The 6,357-nt window shown below is 36.5% G+C and overlaps 1 non-coding gene across 1 annotated transcript; it reads left to right on the plus strand.

Annotated features, from left to right (window-relative positions):
* Positions 1–377: 377 nt before the first annotated feature.
* On the plus strand, positions 378–485 carry LOC112745463 (small nucleolar RNA R71). The gene has a single exon (XR_003173391.1). It is a non-coding gene; the product is annotated as a small nucleolar RNA R71 (small nucleolar RNA).
* The last annotated feature ends 5,872 nt before the right edge of the window (positions 486–6,357 follow it).

A 6,357-nucleotide genomic window follows, 5' to 3' on the forward strand; every position in this document is an offset into this window, starting at 1 on the left:
ACCTCTGCTATTGTAGGGTTCTCAGGATCATAAGCTTCTTCTTCATGAGAAGCCTCTTGAGTACTGTTGGATGCAGCTTGCATTCCATGCAGACTCTGAGAAATCATATTGACTTGCTGAGTCAATATTTTATTCTGAGCCAATATGGCATTCAGAGTATCAACTTCAAGAACTCCCTTCTTCATAGGCGTCCCATTACTCACAGGATTCCTTTCAGAAGTGTACATGAATTGGTTATTAGCAACCATGTCAATGAGTTCTTGAGCTTCTACAGGCGTTTTCTTTAGGTGAATGGATCCACCTGCAGAAGTGTCCAGTGACATCTTAGATAGCTCAGATAAACCATCATAGAATATATCTAGGATGGTCCATTCTGAAAGCATGTCAGAAGGACACTTTTTGGTCAACTGTTTGTATCTTTCCCAAGCTTCATAGAGGGATTCACCTTCTTTCTGTCTGAAGGTTTGAACATCAGCTCTAAGCTTGCTCAGCTTTTGAGGAGGAAAGTACTTGGCTAAGAAAGCCGTGACCAGCTTATCCCAAGAGTTCAGGCTGTCCTTGGATTGAGAATCCAACCATAATCTAGCTCTGTCTCTTACAGCAAAAGAGAAAAGCATGAGCCTGTAGACTTCAGGATCTACTCCATTAGTCTTAACAGTATCACATATCTGCAAGAATTCAGTTAAGAACTGAAAAGGATCTTCAGATGGAAGTCCATGAAACTTGCAGTTCTGCTGCATCAGAGAAACTAATTGAGGTTTCAGCTCAAAGTTGTTTGCTCCAATGGCAGGAATGGAGATGCTTCTTCCATGTAAATTGGAATTAGGTGCAGTAAAGTCACCAAGCATCTTCCTTACATTATTATTATTTTCGGCTGCCATCTCCTCTTCCTGTTCGAAAATTTCTGAAATGTTATCTCTGGATTGTTGTATTTTAGCTTCTCTTAATTTTTTCTTCAGAGTCCTTTCAGGTTCTGGATCTGCTTCCACAAGAATGTTCTTATCCTTGCTCCTGCTCATATGACAAAGAAGAGGGCACAGAAAAATAATAATAATAATAGAGATCCTTTATACCTTAGTATAGGGATCCCTGTGTGAGTAGAAGAAGAGGGGAAGATAAAGAATGTAATATAATGGAAGAAACACAACTGTGAGGATGGTAGAGATGTGAGATGAGATGTTAGTAGATGAATAAATAAATAGAATAAGATGAGAGAGAAGGAATTTTCGAAAATGATTTTTGAAAAAGAGTTAGTGATTTTTGAAAATAGTTTTTGAAAAATGTTAGTAATTTTTGAAAATTAAGATTTAAAAATTAAAAATTAATAAATTAAAAAGAAATTTTGAAAAAAGGAGAAGATATTTTCGAAAATGAGAGAGAGAGAGTTAGTTAGGTGGTTTTGAAAAAGTTAAGAACCAAACAAAAAGTTAGTTAGTTAGTTGAAACAAATTTTGAAAATCAATTTTGAAAAGATAAGAAGTTAGAAAGTTAGAAAAGATATTTTGAAAATCAAATTTTTGAAAAAGATAAGATGAGAAGATATTTTTGAAAAGATATGATAGAAATTAGTTTTGAAAAAGATTTGATTTTTAAAATCTCAATTAATGACTTGATTCACAAGAAATCACAAGATATGATTCTAGAACTTAAAGTTTGAATCTTTCTTAACAAGCAAGTAACAAACTTCAAATTTTTGAATCAAAACATTAATTGATTATGTTATTTTCGAAAATTTGATATAAAAATAAGAAAAATATTTTTGAAAAATATTTTTTGAATTTTCGAAAATAACTAAGAATTTTGAAAAAGATTTGATTTTTGAAAAAGATTTTGAAAAAGATAAGATTTTCAAATTGAAAATTTGATTTGACTCATAAGAAACAATTTGATTTTAAAAACTTTTGAAAAAGTCAACTCAAATTTTCGAATTTGATGAGAGAAAAAGGGAAAGATATTTTTTTTATTTTTGAAATTTTTATGAAAACATGAAAATTATGCAATGCATGAAATTTTTAGATCAAAGCAATGAATGCATGCAAGAATGCTATGAATGTCAAGATGAACACCAAGAACACCATGAATGTCAAGATGAACATCATAGACACAATTTTGAAAAAATTTTAATGCAAAGAAAACATGCAAGATACCAAACTTAGAATTCTTTAATGCTTACGCACTAAGAATTCAAGAATGCATATGATAAACATGAAAAGACACAAAACAAAAAATCATCAAAATCAAACAAGAAGGCTTACCAAGAACAACTTGAAGATCATGAAGAACACCATGAATGCATGAAATTTTCGAAAAATGCAAGATGCACATGCAATTGACACCAAACTTATGATATGACTCAAGACTCAAACAAGAAACATGAAATATTTTTTATTTTTGTGATTTTCTAAATTTTTTTGAATTTTTATTTTATATTTTTCGAAAAATTATTTTGAAAAAGAAAAATAAGGATTCCAAAATTTTTAATATGAATTCCAGGAATCTTATGCTCTAAAGCTCCAATCAAAGGGTCAGGCATGGCTTAATAGCCAGCCAAGCTTTAGCATATAATTACATGGACTGGAGTGATTAGTTGAATACCAATCCCAAAGCAGTTTGGGTATGGCTTTACAGCTAGATAGGATTCAACATGTTTCATGAAACACTAGAATTCATTCTTAAAAATCTTGAAGCCATAGAATAATTTATTTTTGAAAACATTATTTTTATTATTTTATTTTATTTTTTTTTTTTCGAAAACAAAAGAAAAATTTTTGAAAGCTTTTTGAAAAATTTTTGAAAACAAAACAAAAAGAAAATTACCTAATCTGAGCAACAAGATGAACCGTCAGTTGTCCAAACTCGAACAATCCCCGGCAACGGCGCCAAAAACTTGGTGCACGAAATTGTGATGTCCAGGCTCAAACTATTCCTGGCACGTGAGCAACTTGGTACGCGTAATCGTGATTACACATTCATGATTTGTCACAACTTCGATACAACTAACCAGCAAGTGCACTGGGTCGTCCAAGTAATACCTTACGTGAGTAAGGGTCGAATCCCACGGAGATTGTTGGTATGAAGCAAGCTATGGTCACCTTGCAAATCTCAGTTAGGCAGATATAAATGGATAATGGTGTTTTCAAATTTAATATAATAAAATAGGGATAGAAATACTTATGTAATTCATTGGTGAGAATTCCAGATAAGCGAATGGAGATGCTTTTCGTTTCTCTGAACCTCTGCTTTCCTGCTATCTTCATCCAGTCAGTCTTACTCCTTTCCATGGCTGGCTTTATGTGATACATCACCACTGTCAATGGCTACTTTCGGTCATCTCTCGGGAAAATGATCCAATGCCCTGTCACGGCACGGCTAATCGTCTGGAGGCATCACCCTTGCCAATGGCTTCATCTTATCCTCTCAGTGAATAATATGCTCACGCACCCTGTCACGGCACGGCTATTCATCTGTCGGTTCTCGATCATGCTGGAATAGGATTTACTATCCTTTTGCGTCTGTCACTAACGCCCTGCAATCGCAAGTTTGGAGCTCGTCACAGTCATTCATTCATTGAATCCTACTCGAAATACCACAGACAAGGTTTAGACCTTCCGGATTCTCTTGAATGCCGCCATCATTCTAGCTTATTTCATGTAGAACGGAAGTGTTTGTCAGGCACGTGTTCATAGGGGAGAATGGTGATGAGCGTCACACATAATCATCACCTTCATCACGTTCTTGGGTGCGAATGGATATCTTAGAAGCGAAATAAGAAGAATTGAATAGAAAACAGTAGTACTTTGCATTAATCTTTGAGGAACAGCAGAGCTCCACACCTTAATCTATGGAGTGTAGAAACTCTACCGTTAAAATTACATAAGTGAAGGTCCAGGCATGGCCGAGATGGCCAGCCCCCAAAACGTGATCACAGGATCAAAATACAATCCAGGATGCCAAATACAATAGTAAAAGGTCCTATTTATAATAAACTAGCTACTAGGGTTTACATGAGTAAGTAATTGATGCATAAATCCACTTCCGGGGCCCACTTGGTATGTGCTTGGGCTGGGCTTTGATTGTTACACGTGTAGAGGTCCTCCTTGGAGTTGAACGCCAGCTTTTGTGCCAGTTTGGACGTTCAACTCTGGTTTTGGCTCCTTTTCTGGCGCTGGACGCCAGATTTGGGTAGAAAGCTGGCGTTGAACTCCAGTTTACGTCATCTATTCTTGGCCAAAGTATGGACTATTATATATTCCTGGAAAGTCCTGGATGTCTACTTTCCAACGCAATTGGAAGCGCGCCATTTCGAGTTCTGTAGCTCCAGAAAATCCACTTTGAGTGCAGGGAGGTCAGAATCCAACAGCATCAGCAGTCCTTTTTCAACCTCTGAATCTGATTTCTGCTCAAGTCCCTCAATTTCAGCCAGAAAATACCTGAAATCACAGAAAAATACACAAACTCATAGTAAAGTCCAGAAATGTGAATTTAACATAAAATCTATTAAAAACATCCCTAAAAGTAACTAGATTCTACTAAAAACATACTAAAAACAATGCCAAAAAGCGTATAAATTATCCGCTCATCACTGCCCAAATTTTTTCTGAAAATTTTTTTACTCTTAACTTCCACTCATGAATTGACTTTAGTACTTTTTACTTGTGATTTATTTGGTTTAAACCAAAGCCAATTCATGGGGTGATGAGTTAGCATTTCCGTTCCTTTTGGTTCCCTTTCTATTTGAAATGCATTGTTGATGATTTCAATTCTTTTTGTGCTTCTTTCATTACATGTTTCATCATCAATGACTTGCGTTGTATGCATGGATGTGAGCTTTCTTGTTCTTAAACCTTTTGAACTTTTTTTAGTTAGGAAATACATTACCATGCCACAAATTTTAACCCACTTCTCTAACTTTTAACTAAATTGACTTTCTCACTTTTCTTTTTAGTTTTCACCCTTTTCAAACTAACTCTTTTAATTTCTTTCGAGGCATGATACTTGTTATTTCTTAACAAACAAGCATTCTGAATTTCATTGTATAGATTCTTGGATTGTGATTTCTAATTGATTTCTTTGAATCCTACCTTTCTTTTATTCCAAGGATTTATCTCTTTCTAACTCACTTCATGTTTTAGCTTAACTCCTCTGTTGCCCATCTTCTGGTTGCTTTGCTTACATATTGTTTGTCTTTCTATTTTTCTGCTTTGATTTGATAATCCGTACCCTGAAAATTCTGTTTTTTAGGATGTCGTATAGGAAAGGGAAAGGCAAGGCTAAGGCCAGCTCCAGTAAGAGGAAGAGAGGCCAGTCATCCATTGTTTTATCGGATGAATTTTGGTGTGAGAAGAAATTTTCTGATCAAGAAAAAGCTGATCAACTTGTGCCTGCTAACGACTCAGTTAAATTTTCCAACCGTTACTGTGAACTCTGATTTTCGGTATTTGTGAAAAAACGGAACCTCTACTTGGAAAGGAAGCTCAAAATACCAACCGATTTGAGGAAGTACACTGAACATCAGATTGAACAGAGAGGTTGGGTATTTTTGGATAGAGATCTAGCGGATGTGAATGCATCCTGGGTCCGTGAGTTCTATTCCAACTATTATAGGACGACCCTAGATGTAGTGCAACTTAGGGGCAAGCAGATCTTAGTCGCAAAGGAGGCAATATAGGATATCCTCCACTTCCGGCCTAAAACAGATGATACAAATGGTTTTCAGAAGGCCGAGGAAGCTATTCAATTTATAAGCTTTGATTGGGATGCCGTCTGGCATACTATAGCCATTCATCCTGATGTTCCGTGGGCTATGGAAACGTCGAAGGAGACTCCACGGGGTATCAAGGTTGATTATCTTAATGATGAGGCTAGGCTATGGCAACAGATACTGAGCAATTATGTTATGCCTAGTACTCACGAGTCAGAGGTGCCAGCAGCTATGATCTTTCTTATCTGGTGTGTCATGGAAGGGAAGGACCTATACCTTCCATGACTCATCAGAAAGTATATGTCTAGAGTCCATGTCAGAGGCACCTTGGCATTTCCGTACTTGATCACTCAGATGGCTATTCGAGCTGAGGTACCCTGGGAGCCCTAGGATGAGAGACCACCGATTGCCGATCGCAAGAAGGTTATTCCGCATGGCAAGCGGTTTGGACTTCTAGGCGACAGACCACCTACTACTACTCCCACTGAGGCGGCTACATCCTCAGCAGCACCTTCAGCACCGCCTACTTCAGCAGCACTGGTGTGTGGCAGAAGTTAGGCCAATTAAGAGATTTATAATGTAAGAACAACGTTGCGAGTATAGCCCTTAACCAACTAAAATCCACCTCACCAATTTAGAAAGGTGTCACAAAAATT

The sequence above is a fragment of the Arachis hypogaea genome, chromosome 14, assembly GCF_003086295.3.
Source record: "Arachis hypogaea cultivar Tifrunner chromosome 14, arahy.Tifrunner.gnm2.J5K5, whole genome shotgun sequence".
NCBI lineage: Eukaryota > Viridiplantae > Streptophyta > Magnoliopsida > Fabales > Fabaceae > Arachis > Arachis hypogaea.